The sequence below is a fragment of the Molossus molossus genome, unplaced genomic scaffold (assembly GCF_014108415.1).
Source record: "Molossus molossus isolate mMolMol1 unplaced genomic scaffold, mMolMol1.p scaffold_m16_p_6, whole genome shotgun sequence".
In the NCBI taxonomy this organism is placed as follows: domain Eukaryota; kingdom Metazoa; phylum Chordata; class Mammalia; order Chiroptera; family Molossidae; genus Molossus; species Molossus molossus.
The window spans coordinates 7424232-7445255 of NW_023425399.1; positions in this window are offsets into that span (position 1 = coordinate 7424232).

A 21024-nucleotide genomic window follows, 5' to 3' on the forward strand; every position below is an offset into this window, starting at 1 on the left:
CTCCAAGAACTTGGACCCAGGCCGGCTCCAGAATGCTCTCCGCCACCCAGACAAGGACATGAGACACAGCTCTGGCAAATGCCTTCCATAAGGGGGCAGAGAGTGAGTCAGGCAGAGGAGAAAACAACCCCGGTGCCCCTTGGTGGGTTTTTATTCTCCAGTGATGAGGAAACATTGGTTTGGGATGTAGCGACCCTCGGATGGCGAAGGAGCCCCCGGCCACCCAGGGGCCAAGCCACCTGCTTCTGGGTAGAATGACCTTCACGAGGACACTTCACTGAATTTGTCTTTTGATCTATTTTTTTTTCCCAGCAGGAAAGTTTTTAAAAATCTAGACAAGTAGAACAAAGCTAATACAATGAGCATCCCTGGCCCCTTTACCCATAGTAAACAGTGTAGCTTTAAGACGTTCTATTTTTTTTTTCTTTTAATTTCAGAGAGTGATTTCCTTTTATTTCATCTTTCTTTGCCTTCACCCTATTTCTCTGTTTACTACATTCTTAAGTTAATGGAAGCTTAATTCTTTTCAATCCTTCTCTCTAAAATGGACTTAAGGCTATATATTTATTTTCCTTTTTAGGTACATCCCCCATTTTTAAAAAAACAATTATGCATGTATAATTGTGTAATTTTTGTAATATATAACCATCAACATGCATGATATTTTTATATCAGTCATTTTAATTTTCTTCTTTTTCTTGATTTCTGCCATTCCCCCTCCCCCATAATACTCCTGCCTCCCGGATAGACCTGTTCCTATGGTGGAGTTTGGGTCATTCCATATTTTTATCCAGGTTCAAGTACTAGTTTATCCCAGTTTGTTTTACCAAAATGGGGTAGTATTTTACACTTTAGTGCCTGTCGCTCAACGATAATTAATGGCGATTCCTTCAATGCAGTCCTTGCCATTCTACTTCGTTTTGCTTAACGCCTGCGTAATATTCCACAGTGTGAAGGCGACCATACTTCCCCTTCCGTTCCGTGCCTCTGCTACCGTTAACAATGCTACAGCGCGCACCTGAGTAGTAAAAACATAAAACCTCAGGTGTCCTCGGAGCAGAGGGCTGCTGACAGCGGCCACCGTGGCAGGTGAGCCTCAGGTGGCCAGGTCCGTCTCCGAGCTGCCTTCCAGCGTCTGCAATACGAGGTCAGGTCAGAGGGACCAGGGACGCTCCGGCTGATTGAGTCTTAGGGACAAAGCATTCACTCACTCGCACCGTCACCCAGCACAGGCTACCGAGCCCCCGCGATGTGCAGGCGCCAACCTGGGCGCTGTCACTTGGCCTCGAGGAGGGCAGAGGAGGCTCCAGCTCCTGGGGGGGGGGGGGCAGATGCTGAGCAGACAAGGAAATGGTATCAGTCCACATGTAGAAGAGGACCGGGGCCCCAGGGCGCCCGAGAAGGTCTCTGCCTAGTTGGCCTTTACAATGAGGTAGGACTTAGTAATCAGACGATTCTCATGAAGTGAACTGTGCATTTCACTGTGTCTGTAGTTCCTTCTGGCTCAGACTCAAGTGAAGGCACCTCTGCCATCAGTATAGTTCCTAGACCTTCAGAGTCTGGTCCTGTAAATCTCAAGCAAAGCCAGAGGAACCCCCGTTTTTTGAAAACTCACCGGGTCTGGAGATGACTTTATTGGAGGGTCGTCAGGAGGCCCAGTTGAGCGCCAAACATCCAGTGAAAAGATTAGTGGGGAAGGCAAATGGGGATTTGAGTGGAAAAGGCAGGCTCAGAGAATTTCTCGCCACTCCTTCCAGAAAGTCATGCCTTTCAAAATCTTCAACTGCAAAGAGGCAAATCCCACAGGAACTCCTCCCCCGCCCCTCCCCCAGGAAACACCCCAGGACTATTTCTAGGGCCTGAGCCATTTGATATGCAGTAAATATGTAAAAACAGCAGGGGGTTGCCCGGAAACCCAGTGGAAAGAAAAATCTAGAATTGCAAATGTAAAACTCCCACCCTGGGACAAAAATTATGTTGATGGCACTAAAAGCTAAAAACAGGAGCAGAAATTGCTTGATAATGGACCTTCTGAGAAGTACAATGCTAAGGGATGATCATACCTACCTCCAAGACATGTCTCCAGGATTCAAAATAAAGTCTTGGTCATGCCAAGCCCTGAGCAACCCTGTGTCCCGTCCCTCACAAGCAAATCCCTCCCCCAGCGTTGCCAGTGTGTCCGAGAAATCCCCGTGGTGACTGTGTACTCACCACGGGGATCGGGGTACTCAGCTACTGGGCTCACCCAGGTGGCATATTGTAAATGTACTCTGACAATTTGGAAAAACCAGCTGAGCGGTTGGGACGTTTTCTGTTTCTTTTGCTTCTGCATCTACTCTCAGGCCTGCACATACGTCATGATCTCCGTTCAACTCTGCAGAAGGTCCCGGCGCCCGCCGAGCTTGGGCTTCATCAGTGGGCTGTTTGTTTCGCCACCTTCGTTCTCCAGCTTTGCTCATGACTGGTGGATACACACGTGCCTTCTTCTGAAAGCACTTACCTGACTTGCTCCCGATCAGTGGACGGAATCTCACGCTTACTGAACATTTCTCGAGTCCATTTCCGGGTGGCCCCGAACAAAACTGGAACTGCGGTGTCGTGAAAATACCCCAAAATGCTGCTGGTTTTGTTCTGTTTACACAACTGTGAGAAGGAGGAAGTCATTTCATTTAAGTGTGCTCCTTTAAAATATATATATATTTTTTAATACACACGTATATTATTATGTATTAAATATACACGTAAATATGTGCTGAAATATAAAATAGCTACATATACTTACATATATGAAAAAAGGGCTTGCTGCAGGTGGTACGTTTGGATACTATGACATGTTTGCATGAGTGCTGGCCCTGACATCCTTCCAAAGGCCAATTTCTGTGGCCCCATTTGAACAGTTACTGCACACAGGCGCTTTATTAGCACATTTGGAGCAGGGGAGCATAAAGAAGGACATAAACCTCCTCTGGTCCACTCACTCCTACGTTACCGCTGCAGCCCTTTCCCCAGTGACCTGCACTCACCATTGCAAAAACCCTGAGCCCTGCACCTTTATTTACCACTCCTGCCGGGGGTCTATCTGCTCCTGTTCGCAAGCTCCTCCCAAAGGCTGTCTTAGAAAAACCCAGTGTTTTTGAGAGGGAAGGGGGTGTGGGGACGGGAGGAGAGAAGAAAGAATTTAGAAAAGCAAATGCAAAAGAAAGCAAGTTATTTTTGCTTTATAATTGATCATCTGCCTCCCCCCCACCCCACCCCCATGCTTTTGCTTACATTCCACCTTCCGGAGGCAACTTCACACTTTGTACCTGGGATGAAAAGGGAGGGGATTTACAGCCCCCAGTGAAAACGTTCAGGGTCAAATTATATACTCTTGCGGCCGCGCAGGAGTGGGGAGCGTGGTGTTAACAATCCCTCCGCAGGCTTTAGTCCGACTGACTCGCTGGCGTCATGATAATACAATTTCGTATGTTAAGCAGCAGATGTCAAACAGAAGAAAGAGACGGGGTCTTTGCTTTTCTTCTCCCGTGGACCTTGCTCCCCCAAAGCAGCCATTTTTTTCAGTTGCCATGACAGTGGTAATAGGAGTTTATCATTTTCCCATGCCTGCTGCATGCTAATGCAGAATCAATTCCCAAACGTTATCTGGTTAGGGAAGAAAGGGTCCGAACCACACTCTGCACTTGGGCTGGGGACCCAGAGGCTGCTTTTGCCCTGGCTCTCCTCACCCGCCCTCAGCCCGCAATTGATGAGCAAGTTACATAAAGAAGAAGTTTCTCTTTGCTTGTCTATTAACATATCGGTTACAACCTGCCGTGTCCACACTGCTGTCTGCACAAACCCACAAGGCAGGTTGGCCGTGGCCTCTTTTGCAAAGAAGTTGTGAAGAACCAAGATCATCTAGTTAGTAACCACATATAATATCGATGACTCATGTATGTGTATTTAATATGTAACCATTACGTCTACACTTTCATCCCGAGCACTAACTTGGAAAACATCTGACCTGTTTGCACATGAGTAGGAGAAAGCTTTTTTGAGAATTACTAAAACGAAGAAAAAGCATCATAATTGTAGAGGACCAGCACTGTCTTTCCGTCATCAAAGGGGATGTAGACATTTTTGTAAATCATCTTCAGAAAGTCGCCTGAGAATAAAGGAAATTCATTGTTAAAAAAACAGACACCCAGTTAAACGCGGATGGCGGATCCATGGATGTCTATTGCGTTATTCTTGGTACTTTTCTGTGTGTCTGGAATACTTGATAATTCCTGAAAAATGTATGAATCAAAGTTTTTCAGTTTGGCCTTTAATTAACAGTGTTTAAGTCACAGCCAAATGGAGAAAGGGGGATGGTGGTGAGAAGTAGCAACAATGTAGCCGGGCAGATACAACATTAAACCCCAAAGTGATTTATAGCATACTTAGGTTTATTTCCCTCTTAATCTCTAACAGAATGTGCTGGTGGTTGTCAACTGATGTTTGCTTATTTATTTTCCTTCCTAATCCCGTAAAAAAAAAAAAAAAAAAAATCTTGCATCTATAGAGCATCAGAATGATTTACTTCAAATGTGGATAGAATTTAATCTCCAGAATTGAAAATCCAGTTGCTTTTATATGCATTGTCCTCCTTATTTTCTCAGCATCTGGCCCATTTTACCCCTTTTTTTGTTATTTCGAGTTGTTCTTTTATCATTACCTGCAGGAAGCAGCATTAGCATGCCGCAGATAAGACCGGGACCCAGATGTGCATATCAAAGGGTGGACAGCCACTTATTAAGAAAAACTTTTCTTTTTAAGCCCAGCTTCTGTTCAAAGGAATAATAAAGCCTATGGCGTTAGTGACAAACTGGTAATTCAATGCCTTGTCACCGACATGCATTGGAATGGGAGGAAGGAGGGGGGAAGGCAGGTCAAAGAAATTGGTAAGGTCCACACTTTAGAAAGCTGAAAAGACAGACCGAGTATAAAAAAAAGTTCATCTTCTCCAGGCCCATTCGTTTAGATGCTGCGGGTGGTCCCTGTGTGCTGGGGGGGGGGGGGGGGGGATGAAAGAGCCCCAGATCGGCTGGCTGGCTGGCTGGCTGGCTGTTCCAATGAGGGATGAAATCGGAATCACAAAATTATTTTTTTGGAAGAGTGAAGTAGGTTTACATCGAGAGCCTCTGATTTCAGTGCCACGGATCCGAGCTGCTTCCGAGCTGCCTCTGCATTGGAAAATAGGCTTCGAAACGCCCCCGGCGTGCGTGGGAGTGTGTATATTTATATGTACACGAGCCCTGTGCTCTAACAGTCTGTAATGTAAACCTAAAAGGCCCTTTCACTGTTGCTGTGTTTCCCATGTTCCCTCGCTCCTTCCCTCCTGCGGGAGTCTCTGCGTGTCCCTTCTAGGGATTTACAAACATACATGCACAGAGCTACACACGCGTGCACAAAGGCACAGATCTACAGACATAGTTCGTGGTGTTGTGAAAATGAATGATCCACGCCATGTGTGTTCCTTTGTCTCTCTTAGCGGTGAGATCTGCCCCCCTTCCAGCTGGGCACGGTGAGTCGGCTCCTTTCTCATCTACACACAGTGGTCCAGGACTTGGATGTGCCGTGAGTTCGAGACCCGCTTCCCCTTTGGTGGCCATTTCCGCTTCCTCCTGTTTGTCCCTCTGGCAAACAGCAGTGCAGTCAATGCCACCACGCGAGTGTAATCTCTGCCCGTGCTCTGCTCTTTTACAGCGGTACTTTATTTTTTCTCATGTTCTCTGATGTCCACAATAATATTTCTTTCCGTAGCTGGGAAATGTTACGTATCTATATGCTCTCAGTCTAAGATGCATTAGAAGTCAGTCTCTCACTTTGTCTTCAGACGTGAGATTTCAGAGAACTGTGATAGGGAAACCAATTCTGAGAGTATTTAGGTCCCCCTTTGCTCTTGAGTTTTGAAGGTCCATAGCTCACTGAAAATGACCTTGATGATAGTCATTTGTATACATGCATCTTGATGAAAGTTAGCTGGGTCTTACATCTGTCTGTGAGGCTATCGTTAGAGTTTTAAAAATATGACTTGCCCTCCTGTTTGGTAGATGAACATTGAGGTAAGGAAACTTTGCCCAGGGTAGAGATTTGCTAAATTAATTTTATCTTAAAAATCGTGGTGGTCTCCCTGGCCTCTTTGGCTCAGCGGTTAGAGCGTCGGCCTGCAGACCAGAGAGTCCCGGGTTCGGTTCCCTCTAAGAGCACGTACCTCAGTTGCAGCGTGTCCCCTGCCCCGGTTGGGGTTGTGTGGGTGGCAACCAGTCGATGTGTCTCTCTCACATCGATCTTTCTCTCTCTCTTCCTCCCTCTCTCCCTCCCGCTCTATCTGAAGATAAATGCAAAAAAAAAAAAAAAAAAAATCATGGTGGTCTAATTTCTATCAACATCTACATAAGGATCGACACTGTGACATTATTTGTAACAGTAAAATGAGTAGACTTGCCTAAAGATCCGTTAAAGGATGCAACATGCAAATAATGAAGTGCCATCAGTGACCCAGGAGGTAGTCCCACAGGAGAACCGTCTGCTGTGTTGCTCTGGACACAGTAAACCTACACGGGCAACGCGATCCACTCGTGGATGCTTAGAGCAGTGGACAGACAGATGGGTGGACTCACTAATAGAGCCATCTCCAAGGTATGGAATGATGAGGGAGAGGGGAAGGGAGGCTAGGTATTTACATTTGTGTGTACTAATTAAATGATATACCGTGGGCATGTTAATTATTTTCTTATTACAAAAGTCATTATTGTTGTCCTGGCCAGTCTGGCTCAGCAGTTACAACGTCGGCCCTGGGAGAGAAGGGTGGAGGGTTCGATTCTTGGTCAAGGGCACGTACCTGGGTTGCAGGTCCAATCCCCTGCCCCAGTCAGGGTTGAGCGGCAGGCAACCAATCGATGCTTCTCTCTCTCACCGTCCCTCCCTCCATTCTATTTAAAAATCCATGGAAAAATATCCTCGGGTGAGGATTAACCCCCAAAAAATCATTACTGTTCATTGTCTCAGAGACTGGTGTATAGGCTGGTTATAAGGTTTAACTGGTTCATTTTTTGAAAGCACGTAAAGTTGTTTTAGATCCCCTACATTTAATTTTTCATGGGTATATATCCACATAGTTCAAAAGTCCAAAACTGGAAAATAGTTTAAAAATAAAATTTCCGCTCTAAGCCCTGTCCCCGGAACTGAACGCGGCTCACCAGAAACAGACCTGTTGCCCTCTGTATACGCACATTTCCACATATATTTCAAGCCTGTTCAAGGAAATAGGCATGTGTATATACACACATACACTAAATTTACGTATACAAAGAAATATTTAAAAATTGTTTTCTCCCACAAATGGTAGCCTACTATTCAAACAGCTCTATGTTTTTTTCACTTAACTATGTATAAAGAGAATTATCTTTAATCAGCTACATGGTGACTAACCACCCAACCAGAAGGACTCCTTGGGTTTACACCTGCTCTAAGTCAAGAACTACTGGTCAGTGGCTTCTATGCAATGTTCCGAATGAGCTTGGGCTCAACATGACCATGGTCAGGGCTCCAGTGACTGGGATCCCGGGACTAGTGCTGTGGTCAGGGGCCTAATGAGGGGTGACTAATGGCTGCGGTCGGGGGGGGCTTCTCAAATGACAGCGTGGAGAGGAGATGCTGAGACCCCAGACTTCTCAGCCGGTCGGTCCTGGGGTCACGCCTGTCCCTTTCCCTTACTATTGCGTGACCCTAAGCGTGTTGACCTCGCTAAGCCTCAGTGTCCCTGTGTGTAAAAAGAGGTCCTCACAGCCGAACCCCCCGAGTGGTAAAGGAGAAAATGATGTAAATGTCTGCCGCCCCCCTGTTACGGACCCGCTGAGTGGCTTCCTAACCATCAGAGACAAGAAGGCAGGAGGCTGCTTTTGCAGGAAAGCAAACTCTTTTTTTTTTTCAATCTTCACTCGACATTTTTACATTTGGAGGGAGAGAGAGAGGAAGAGAGAGACAGAAACATCGATGTGAGAGAGACACATCGACTGGTTGCCTCCCACATGACCCTAACTGGGGCCAGGGACGAACTGCAACCGAGGTACGTGCCCTTAGCGGGAACCGAACTCAGGCCTCTCTGGTCGGTGGGTTGATGCTCTAACCGCTGAGCCAAACCAGCCAGGGCAGCTCCAATTGAAAGGAGCCCCATTTGTCCTGAAAGGAGCCGGGAACAAGGGAAGTGGGGCAGTGCGTATTCCCCCAAATTTCTCGCACTTGCTTGGCATCCTGACCCCTCCCACCGTGGGCGCCTGGAGGGGGGTTAAGGGCCCTGCGTGGGCTGTTCTCAGCCTGCTCTGTCCGAGCAGCTGGTTGGCTCCTGAGTTGTAAGACGTGTTGGTTCAGCAATCGGTGTCCTTTAGAAAGGACTTCAGCAGCGTTCCCAAACTTGAGCCTTTGAAACCCCAGAGGCTGAAGCCCACCCCCACAGTGTCTGATGTTGTAGATCTGGGTGGGACCCCAGAAATCACACTGCCCCCAAGTTCCACAGTGATGCTGACCCTGCTCATTGGAGGACCCCACTCTGAGAACCTGGGTTTTGGAGGGGGTGCTCCAGAGGCAGCCTGCCTGCCTTTGCGGGTTACATGACCTTTGGACAGGTTATTTGACCTCTGCACAGACTCGGTGTCCCCATCTGTACTGTGGGGTCAGAGGCATTGCACGTTGGGCTGGCGCGGGGCTTGGTGAGTTTGCACACATTCCAGCATTCCACCAACGTCACGAAGCCGCTTGTCTGTAGCTGGTGATGCTCCTGAAACAGGGATACGGTCGTCTCAGCCAATGTCCTTCTTTGCTAGTCTTCTCGTATAATAATCATAATAATAATAATAATAGCCAGGTCTTTACTGAGCGCTTACGTGGTAAAATTATGTTTCCTCTCCAACCAGGCAAATTCGATTTCTGTCACGCGCTGCAGAATGGGGGGCTGTGAAAGGTCACTCTAGCCCTCCTGAGGGGAGAAACACTGCCTTATCCACAAAAACTCTGTTTTATTACATTATATGTGTGCATATAGGTATGTGTGTTAATAACACACATATAAAATGTAAGACACATACACGCAGCATGTCACTGATCTCACACAAGCCTAATATTGTCTCAATGGTAAAGGCACATCTCACCTTTGAGAGTAACACTGACCCAGCCAGTGTGGCTCAGTGGTTGAGCGTCGACCGAGGCACCAAGAGACCGCTGGTTCGATTCCCGATCAGGGCACGTGCCCAGGTTGTGGGCCTGATCCCCAGTGGGGGGCATGCAGGATGTGGCCCATCGATGTTCTCGCTCATCAGTGTTTCTATCTCTCCCTCTCCCTCTCCCTTCTTCTCTCTCTAAAAATCAATAAAGAAAAATTTAAAAAAAAAAATAGAGAATAACACTGAGCCACCTCCGTTTTACTCCAGTGAGCCCAGTATAGTCTAGGTATTAGCTTAATTCTCAGTGGCCAGAGTGTGAGAGAAAGGCTGCTAGTCGGAGGGAGCCGAGGATGGAGTGTGGGAGGCGGACAGTGATGGGACCGCAAGCTGCAGGGCCCTTCTTCCCTTCCTGCTCTCAGCTGGAGGTTGCGCTGGTCAAGAACAGGGCATCCGGGGCTGCGCGCTTGTGTTTCTGTCTGACCGTGGACAGCGTGCGCCCTGTTTTCCTCATCTCTAAACTGGGGAAAGATGGCCGGTCTCATTACGAGGGTTCTTCCAGAGTCTCGTTCACGCATCCATGCGGTCACTGCCTACTTATCGCCTACCCTTTGTGCTGCGTGCTGAGACTCAAGGGTTGATGGACAAGGTCCCTGTCCCCTGGGAGCTGCAGGCTGCTGTCCTGTTGGAGGTGACATGCAGGGACAGACAGCAAATCCATAAGCCCAAGTAAAGGCGAGGGTGCTGGCCAGCAGGAAGTGCACTGGAGAACGTGCGATGCAGAGTGGCTCAGGGGGAGGGTAGCACTTTCACCGAGGTGGTCAGGGAAGGCTTCCTGGAGGAGGTCACATTTGAGCTAAAACGAAATAATGAACAACTGTCCATGGAGCATCTTGGGGAACACAGGCTGTGAGAACAGGCAGCACAGAGGGCCCGAGGAAGCAGTAATTGGGGTTAGAGCTGTGCAGAGAAGCCCCCGTGACTGGAGCCAGACTGGAGGAGGCTTCGTCGGTGCCAAGAGAGAATGGGAAAGAGTGAAGGTTTTTTGTTGTTCGGATGTATAGGGCTTATTTTATTTCTTAATAACACAATTACAATTAACCAGGTTAAATATTAAGTCACTTTTTTACAAAATTTCAGAACTCACAACATACAGAATGTAATCTTGATTGTTTAAAGTCTCTATCCGTGTCAAACTTCAATGATGATTTTGGTAAAAGTGGACCTTTCGTTGAAATCAAAATACAATGCTTACACTATTTAATTTTTTTTTTTTAATCCTCACCTAAGGATTTTTTTCCATTGATTTTTAGATGGGGGGGGGGTAGGCATCGATGTGAGAGAGACACATCGATTGAGTGCCTGACCAGGGCCAGGGATTGAACTACAACCAAGGTACGTGCCCTTGACCAGAATGGAACCTACGATTCTTAGGCCCGCAGGCTGATACTCTAACTGCTGAACCAAACTGGCCAGGGTCTATTTCATTTTTTGTAACATTTTTAAATTGATTTTGAGAGAGAGGGGAAGGGAGAGGGAGAAAGAGAAACATTGATGTGAGAGCAAAACATCAATCAGCTAACCCGCAACCCAGGCATGTACCCTGACCGGCAATTGAACCGACAACATTTCAGTGCGTGGACCAGTCAACTGAGCCACACGAGCCAGGCCATATTATTTCATTTTAAAGGGTCCAATGACATGAAAATAATGAGATATAAGAATTGTATTATAAGAGTCTATATTTGAAAAACTACTTCCTGAGCATTATAATCCTACTCAAATTATTTTTTTTTGTTTTGTTTTGTTTTTCCATTTTTTATTCAGATAGAGTGGAAGGGAGAGAGAGAGAGAGAGAGAGAAACATCGATGTGAAAGGGACACATCGAGTGGCTGCTACCCGCACAACCAACCAGGGCCGGGGACAAACTGCAACCGAAGTACATGCCCTTAGCAGGAACCAAACCTGGGTCTCTCTGGACCGCAGGCCGACGCTCTAACCGCTGAGCCAAACCGGCCAGGGATAATCCTACTCAATTTAAATAAGAGCCACTTGAGCATCAATTCGATAACAGCAGTTAGATTGGAAAGAAATCAAAATCCCTCCCCCAGAGAGAAGACACCGGCATATGTCTTGCCACCGTGGTGGATGCTCACGCCCAGCAGCTCTGAAAGATTCATTAAACCTGCGTGGACTCTCGATCCTTGAGCATGACTTCCCTCCTTCCTGGGGGACCTGGTGACCCAGGGGACCCCTTGGTACTTCTGGATCTCTGTGGGCTGCGTGGGGAACGTCAGCGCAAATTGTCCACTTGGGAGCCTGGCTGCTGTGGCTCAGTTGGTGGGCCCTCGTCCTGTGTGGCAGGAGGTCATCGGTTCCATCCCCGGTGAGGGCACGTGCCCCGGTCGTGGGCTCAGTCCCCAGTGGGGGGCATGCAGGAGGCAGCCAGTCGATGTTTCTCTCTCATCAATGTTTTTATCTCTCTCTCTCCCTTCTCTCTGAAAGCCATAAAAACATTTATTTTTGTTAAAAATGTCCACTTGGTTGTAGTTTGTCCCCGGCCCTGGTTGGTCGTGTGGGTGGCAGCCACTCGATGTGTTCCTTTCACATCGATGTTTCTCTCTCTCTCTCTCTCTGTTCCTCTCTCTCCCTCCCACTCTACCTGAACAAAAAATGGAAAAATGTCCTCAGGTGAGGATAAAAAAAAAAAAAAAATCTCCACTTGGGAAAGGCTTGAACTTGAACTAGATTTTAGCCAGTATTTGTCTGATGCGATAGTTTCCCTTTCCTGGCTTATTGTGCTGTCTCTGGGCCGGCGGAGTGAGCTCATTTCTCTTGAAGAGAATCTGCTTTGACAGGAGGACATGCTGTCACCGACTCCTTTTCCGTGTCTTCCAAGGGACCTCTGTCAGGAGCTGGGGCACCGGGTGGCCCTCAGCAGCTCGGACAGAGGCTGCCCGCGGCTCTTTCTCATCCAGTGGCTGTCGCGTCCGAGCCTCTGAGCTGCAGCCCAGTCCTCCTGCGATCTCGCTTCCCCTCCGCACATTCTCGGGGAGCAGCTCTGCACTCTGCTGGGGATGAGCGTGTCATTCAAACCGTCCATCACTGTCTTCTGAGCACTGTCCTCCGACGTCTCACCACGGATTCTGCTCGGTCGTTGGGCCTGGTCGGCTCAGGTGTCTCTGTGATCACCAAGGCGAGCGTCATCCGCTCTTGGGATGCAGGTTGAGGGGCTCCCTTTCCTGTCCTTTCTCCGGGAATCTCACGCCAGTGACGTGCTCGGGTTCTTATTCAGGGCCGCCGAGCACAGGGCTATGGCCGGGGATCACGGACCGCAGGTTTGTTCCCTGCGTCCAGTCTTCTCCCGGACTTTTCCGTGGACTTCGTGCTGGGCAGACCCCCTCTGGCCACATCTCTTTCTTCCTAAAGCCTGTTGGCTCTTTACTAGGCCCTGGCTGGTTAGAGCATCGGCCCACGGACTGAAGAGACCTGGGTTCGGTTCCCGCTAAGGGCACGTACCTCGGTTGCAGTTTGTCCCCGGCCCCGGTTGGGCTCGTGTGGGTGGCAGCCACTCGATGTGTCTCTCATGTCGATGTTTCGCTCTCCCTTCCTCCCTCTCTCCTCCTGCTCTATCTGAAGATAAACGAAGGAAAAAAAAATGTCCTCGAGTGAGGATTTAAAAAAGCACCAAGCGGCACAGAGCAGGCTCCCAGGGAAACCCCGAGAGACCTGGTGGCAGTTTCAGACACGAGCCGCGGGGCACCCCACGGCGGCTCCAGGGCCGGCGGGGAGACGTTTTGGCCGCAGGCAGCAAGACCTTCCGGGCTCCATGGCAGCACAGCTCTGCCCCTGCTCACAGCGTCCTCTGGGCCCGTGTGCCACCTCTGTCACAAACTGGGCCAGGCGACCGGGCCAGGGCGTCATCAAGGCGGGGCGGCCGGCCAGGCCTCGAAGCCTTGTTCTCCCACCACCGTGCTCACGGGCACCCGGACGGGGTGGGCAGGGGGATGGCAGCCGGGAGCTGTGAGGGGCTGTGCGGCTCACCCACCGGGCCAAGCCACCATGCCACCCCCTCTGCAGCTGAGCCTGTCGGAGCAGTGACAAGGCCCCGGCCCTGGGCGAGGCTCACTCTCCTGATGTCAAGGTCCCTTCTGCCCCTGGGAAGGCCGATCCTGCCTACAAAGCTCCCAGGGGTCACCCTTCCCTAAGACCCCTCCTCTGTCCTGCGTCCGGTCAATGTCTGGGCAGGAACAGAGGATGGAGGGTCTCTCCGCATGGACTAAGAGACCTTCACTCAGTTGTGAGAACTCGGGACAAACCAGCACAACTGGCAGGCCTTACACGTTCATGGCTTTTGTGTGGAACCGGACTGACCCACTCGAACCAAGTGTTCCGGATGGGGTGGCTCAGGGACCCCGGCTCCTTCCCAATGTGGGTCTGCCGTCAGCTCATGGCCCCGGGGTAGCCCTGGGGACAGTCTCCTGCCCACCGTGCCCTCTTCAGCATGTGCCTGTGCAGAGGGGGGGTTGGCTTTGCCGCCTTTTGCTTCTTCAAGCCCAGGTCCCTCTCCTGCGTCTGTCCGCCGTCGGGCTGAGAGCCGCCTGCTCCATCCCCGGGCCTCAGCCACGAGTGGCAGTTGGAGGGTTAAGCAGAAGAGTGACTTGATCTGACTGATGTTTAGAAACGTGGGGAGAGGGTCTGGGGGAGGGGGTTGGACATGGAAGCAGAGGAGTGGTTTGGAGACGGCTGCAGTTAGTGAGCCACGTCCCAGGGGATGGAGCTGGCAAGCCCAAGGAGGTGGCCACAGCCTTTGAATCAGGGGGCTGAGTTCATGGTTATACAGGAAGTCAATGTGACACTTGGTGGCACTCAGTACCGATGTGTATGACTGTTCAGTTTCTGGGTAACGTTTCCTGGCCGTGTGAAGTCTGGTCTAACCAGAACTCTCCATGTCTCTGTAGACAAGTCTCCAGGAAGGATGCACTTCTTCCCCGCACTCAGCCACACATGCTCTGCCCCCGGGTCCCCGAGACAGAGACCGTGGGAGCAGCTCAGAGAAGATGGCCTGGGAGGGAGGGTGCCGTGCTGCGTCAACCGGCTGTGCTTGGTCTCAGTGTTCCCGTCTGTAAAATGGGCTGATGGAGAGACACTCGTACTTTGTCAACGTGGGGGATGAAGTTGTTACTTGAATTGGTCATACATGGATATGCTACAAGTTCAGAAAGTGCAAAAGGATAGACAGTAAAAAAAAAAAAAAAGTGTTTCTTTCTCATTGCCCCCCAACCACCCAGTTCCCCTCCCTGAAGTAGCCTTCCTGAGCAATTTCTTGCATCCGTAAGAAAAGAAACATCTGAAAGTTTACAAATAATAAATACTGCCCTGGCCAGTGTAGCTCAGTTGGCTGGAGCGTCGAACCATGCACCAAAGAGTCATGGGTTTGATTCCTGGTCAGGGCACATACCCAGGTTGCAGGTTCAATATCCGGTCCAGGCACGTGCAGAAAACTGGCAACTGATCAGTGTTTCCCTCTCATATCAATGTCGGTCTGTCTGTCTCTCTCCCTCCCTTCCTCTCTCTCTAGAATCATTGAAAAAGATATCTTCAGGTGAGGATTAAAAAAAAAAGATAAATGCTATGACAGCAGTTTGCACCTTGATTTTTAAAATCACTTGCACATGACAGGGCATCCATATCAGCTTATTAAATGTTTCCTCGTTCTTTTTGATGGCTGCGTTATATTCTCCAGTGTGCATATTCCACAATTCTATGAACAGTCTCCTATTAATGAACAGGTAGTTGGCCATATTTGCCACAATTAATCATATATGTATCACCTTTGCTTCAGCTATTCTGGTTTTTTTTTTAAATTGATAGTCTCACTGTTGTAATAATGTCAGGATGTTTATACTTATTAGTAGTGTTTATTATGTAATTAAGTACATGCTACATTTTTAAACGTTTCAAAGACAAAGAGTCTGAGTGATGACAGACAGAATTGCACACTGTTTAAGGAAAAAAACTTCCAAAATAATCGTCATTTGAAAACCAGCTCTAAGACTTTCTGGGGAAGCCAGTTCTGTCTCCGAGGCTCAGTTTGTTTGCTTATAGAATGGGCACAGTGGTCAGGTCCGGCGCACAGGGTTGCAGAGCGGGTTAAACATTAAGCATTCCGTCAATGGTAGCTGCCACTGCAGTCACTGCTGTGGTGATGGCTGTTGTTCCTTGGCTTCAGTGTGCCTTGGATGAAGTGTACCTGCGGTTCTTGGATCTGGCCGTCAGAGAGCCCTCCCCCGCCTTCTCCTCTGGAAATATGAGCATCTGTAACATGTCCCGTGCTACCGGGCTGGGGCGTTGGGCGCTGTGTAACGGAGCCCCGTTTCCTAAGAGGTCTAGTGACCTCCAGATTTCAAGTTTTCTATTATTCTCTTCTGAAAGGGACAATGGAGCTCTCGTTTGAACAGCTTTGCTGAGCCCAAAGGGAAAAAATCGGTCATTATAGGGAGCACAAAAGATTCGCTTTCCATACATTAGTTTGTCAATTGCTTTCTTAATATAGAGTTGGTTGGCCGGGACAGACGGTGGGGGTGGGGCGGGGCGGTTATTTTGTGTCCATGGCTGGATGTAAATATTTGACCGGAATAACTGGAATTTAATATCGCGTCTTGGCAAAGATAAAGGCTGTGTGAGTGAGAATGCCTGCTCCGTCTCCCGTCTCCCCGCGCTGGCTCTGGCCGCCCCTGTGCCGCGTGTGGTCATGTTCCTTAGTCACAGGAAGACCAAATGGGAAGGTGGACAAAGAATTGATCTCGTGGCAATGGTAGCTATTGCTGCTGTCCCTTCACCGGAGAACATTCCCCGCAAAATAAAAACCCATGTGGAATAAAAGCCGGAAAGCCCACTACGGAGCTCCGCTAATACAAGTCGCCTTTGTCCACAGGCTCAAGTATGCGACTGGGCTTTCCCAACTTTTCTATCAGAAGGAACGAGGCGACAAAAGTTGTGGTTTTATATTTAGATGTTCTCTTGCTATAGAAGAAGAAACCATCTTGGACAGATGCCCAAAATGTGTTTAGCCAGTCCCCTGTTGATGGACACTGAGGTTGTCTGCAATCGTTGCTATTACAAATAATGTTCCTTGACGAACATGTAAGGGATTAGATATTTATTTACAGAGGAGCAAGTATGTCTGTATGTTAAATTCCTAGAAACAGAGTTGCTGGTTCAAATGCCATACGTTTATCAGTTTGATAGTTATGAGAATGACTGTTTCACTGTCCTGCCCATGCAGTACGTTGTAAAACTCTCCAAACATGTGTCATCTAATGGGTTTAGGGGGGGAAAAAATTGCATGCCAGTATAGTTTACTTTGCATGTCTCTTATTATGACAAAGGTTGATACTTCTCTTATGTTTAAAAGCCATTGGTATTCCTCTTTCTGTGAACTATCATCTATATATCCTTTGTCAGTTTTTCTGTAGGATTCTTGGCCTATTTCTCATTGATTTGTAGGGGCTCTTTATATATTAAGAAAATTTATACTTTGTTATATGAGTGGCTATTATTTATTTCCCTAGGTTCTTGTCCTTTTAGTTTGCTTATGGTAGTTTATGCCAAGTGGATATTTTTAGAGTTTCCAAATTACTGTCGTAGTAGAAAAGCCCTCCCCAACTCAAGATTATTTTAATACACTCTAAATTTCTTCTAGTGTTTTTATAACTTTGTTTACATTTGAATTTCTGATTCATTTTGAATTTATCCTGGAGTATGATTCAAAGTACAGCTCCAGTTTCATATTTTCCTCCTGGACAGCCACTAAGTTGTCCCATTATCATTTGTTGTATAATTCATCTTAACGCCTGTAGATTTGAAAGGCAATCTTTATCACATATAAATTCCCAAATGTCCTTGGGTTTATTATACAGGATTTTTAAGATTATCATATAAATTAATCATTTGACATTTCAAAGGGAGCCTGGCCAGTGTGGCTCAGTGGTTGAGCATTGACCCATGCACCAAGAGGTCGCTGGTTCGATTCCCAGTCAGGGCACATGCCCAGGTTGTGGGCCTGATCCCCAGTGGGGGGCATGCAGGAGGCGGCCAATAGATGGTCTCTCTCATTAATGTTTCTCTCTCTCTCTCTCTCAAATCAATAAAGAACAAAATTTTTCTTTTTTCATTTCTAAGAGAGACAGTGACTACTTACAAAACCAAAATACATTGGAATAAAAAGTCTTCTCTATTAACTTTAGCTGTCCGTGCATGTTCGTGTGGGCAGGGGCCCCCCTGGCAGACTCGTTTCTCTTGCCAAGTCATTGGCAACTTGGACCAATGAGATATGACGGGAAGTCCGGACAGGGCTTCCTCTTCGTTAGAGAGGGACACAAGGCAGGGACTTTTCTTTTCGCCTCTGACTGTCACCCCTCCCCGACTCCTGGCACTCTGCATTCCTCTGGAGGCCAGGATGGGGGGGACACCCAGCTCCCAAATTAACTAACTAAATCACCACCCCTGGAGACATCCTAATACCAAACTCCTTGATAGATGGTTAATCAATGACCTTATTGTTCAAGCTCTGCTGAGCTGAGTTTGCTGTTATTTGCAGCTAAACTATCCAAACTAAGTACATTCCAGCTTCCCCAAGATACTGAAAAATCTAGAACTTTCTCTTCTCCCCTGCCCAGCTAGACCGACCCGACCCTCTCTCTTTGAAGTCACTGAGTGTGGGGCAGGGTGAGAAGAGAACTTATTAAACACAATAGGTTAAATAAAATTATACAAACACAGGGTCCCGTCGGTATCATGAAACCCAAATACGCTTTAGCAGCATGTGGCTTCTCAGAGAAAAAACTATTTGCTTCCTTAAACAATACTTCCCTGTTCCTAATTTATAAGTTTATTATTTTTTTCTTATTTCTTTAAAAATGACTTTTTTTTTTTTTTTTTTGAGAAAATAGATTAGAAATCGCTCCAGGTTTCTTAGAGTGTTTTGCAGAAACAGAAAATTACTGTAAAATTATAAAAAGTTAAAGTTGACAAACTTCAGAGGGAAGGGGGGAGGGGGGTGGGCAGAGATAAACCAAAGAACGTATATGCAAAATGCACAACCAATGGACACAGACATTAGTTTGGGGAAAGCAGGAGGGGTGTGGGGGTGGGGTAGAGGGGGTCAATGGGGGAAAAAGTGGGACATCTGTAATACTTTCAATAATAACAAAATAAATAAATTTAAGTTAAAGCTAAAATGACCCTTTCACAGTCTCTATAGAGTCTTGGTTTCAACTGAGGAATTAAAAAAAAAAAAAGCTACTGGCTGGGTCCCACGCCGAGATTTTAATTTGTCCCAGGGTGTCGCCTGAATGCCAGGATTTTGTCAAGCCTCTCAGGTCTATATCATTTTGTTTTAATTTTGTAATATTCCCCCCTCCCCCCCAAGTTTTTATTTTGGAAAACTTTTAATTGCACCAATAGTAAAATGAGCTACACCTAGATTCAGGGGTGGTTGATGTTTGGCCACATTTGCTTCAAATAGTTCACTTTTTCGATTCATTGTAGTAACTTGTATCCGTTTTAATACATGTATAACCATAAAAAAATGAGTCACCGCAGATAAATTAAAATTCGTGCCTAATGGCCTTTTTTCCTCCCCAAACCATTCATATTTTAAACAGGTAAATAGTTGCACCTGTCAGAATTTTAAAAGCACAAAAACAGCTCCAGCCATACTATTCCCTGGAAGAAACAGCCTACCCCGCCCCCCCCCCCCCAACACACACACACTCATGTGTGTCATTCTGGAGAAATCTCAGGCTCCCTGTCTTCCCTCTGGAGCTAAATTCCTCCTGATCACTTGTACTTTCCTGAGGCCTGATTACTTCTTCTCATTGTTATCCTCCAAAAGCGCCCCTTTCTTTAAAAAACAATTTCAAATGAAAGAATTCCTTGCTGGTGGTTAAAAATTAATTAACTGCAGAAGGGCTAATAATGAAAAGCAAGACCGCCCTGCCCCACGCCCCCAGGCCCCGTCCGCTGAGGAAACCACTTTTAACTCTTTCTGCTTGTACTTTTCTGTGTCTTACGCCTGAAATCGAAATGTTAGATTTAACACCCGGGTTGTAAAGTGTGGACGGAGGAATTTAATCTCTTGACTTCCTGCTAAAGGGGAGGATTTGTCCCCCACCCCCTACCAGAGACAGAGGTGTACCATTGTTTTTGTTTGTTCTCAAAGTATCTTTTTTAAAAGAGAGATACAAGATAACTGTTTGCTGGTGGTTTAGAAGCTGAGGATGATTAGGAATGTTGAATGGAAGGGCAGTCTGTCCTCTTTCAGATGTTTCTAATCTTCCAAAATGCTTTGGGAAAAAAATCACCTCTTCTGGGGCGTAAGTAATTTCCATAAATATATTGTCCGGTGGAGCCATGATGGTAGCAGACCAAATCTTAGCCGATTCTTTTTTTCTCTCTAAGGGCTTGAGAGATGACCCTCTTGGGTTATCATTGAATGTGGGCTTTTGCGTTCTTGTAGCCCAACAGATCAAAGTCCAAGGATGTTGTTGTAGTCTTAAACCGTATCTGTATTTATTCATTCAACGAGCACCCAGAAGAGCCAGCCGCCCGGGGTCTCAGGATAAGGAAGCTTCAGCTGTTCAATGAGTATAGGGTGATTTATTTCAGAGCGATGAAAATGATTGGGAACTAGAGGTGTGCTTGAGCAACATGCTAAATGTGCTAAACACCACTGAATTGTTCACTTTAAAATGGTGCATTTTATGTTGTGTACCCAGCTCAATAAATACAGAGGGGGAGGGGCGGTGGTGAGATCGGGACCCTCCCAGAGCTGAGCATTGTGTCTGTCACATGATGTATCAGAGCAGTCCTCAGCCACGTTGTCTAACTTCCTCTCGCCTTGGGTGTCCAAGATAATCTCACCCTCGAGCCTCATCCTTCGGAAACCACTTTGGGAAACACTTTTAACGAAATGTACTTACTGACATTGAAAGATGTCCTAGACGATTTAGCAGTCACAAAATGGTTTGTGCGGAATAATCACTTTTTTGGTGACAATATGGACTTATATTTAGGCATAGAAAACATGGTTATGTAATATACACCAACAGCAGTTACCTGTTTCACGTTCTAACGCGTGGGTTTCTTTTTCTTTCTTTCTTTGTTTACCTGTATTTTAAAATCTGTCTACAAGAGTCTGTACCATTTGTTTATGTTACTTTTTTTAAAAAAAGAAAGAACCCTCCTGTTGTCTTTCATGACTGCCCTGTCCTGCCTACAAAATTTTCTGAGCGTTGACCTTGCATATATAACAGACTTGAGAAATTGGCCCCTGTTTTCGTGGACATAACAGAGAGGGTGAGCGTTCCCTAGTACGAACACAGCGTGAGCCTCCAGGTCTGGGCAAAAACACGAACCTGCCTGCACCCTGGTTTCCCCTCCTGGGAAGTGGAGTCACTCCCAGTTGTTACAGGGAACAATTAATTAACAACTGTCTGATCCAGATAAAACCACGAGGAAAGGAGACGAAGAACTTATATGCACGTATTTGTAACCAGTGAATATACAGAACAATGCTTAGGGGGCATGGACAGAGAAGAGTGTGTGTGTGTGTGGTGGGGAGAAACATCTGTAACAAAAATTAATTAATTAATTTTTAAAAAGAAAGAAAGGAACCCCGCCTGTGTGGCTCAGTGGTTGAGCGTCAACCCATGCACCAAGAGGTCGCCAGTTCAATTCCCGGTCAGGGCACATGCCCAGGTTGTGGGCCTGATCCCCAGTGGGGAGCGTGCAGGAGGCAGCCAGTGGATGTTCTCTCTCATCGATGTTTCCATCTCTCTC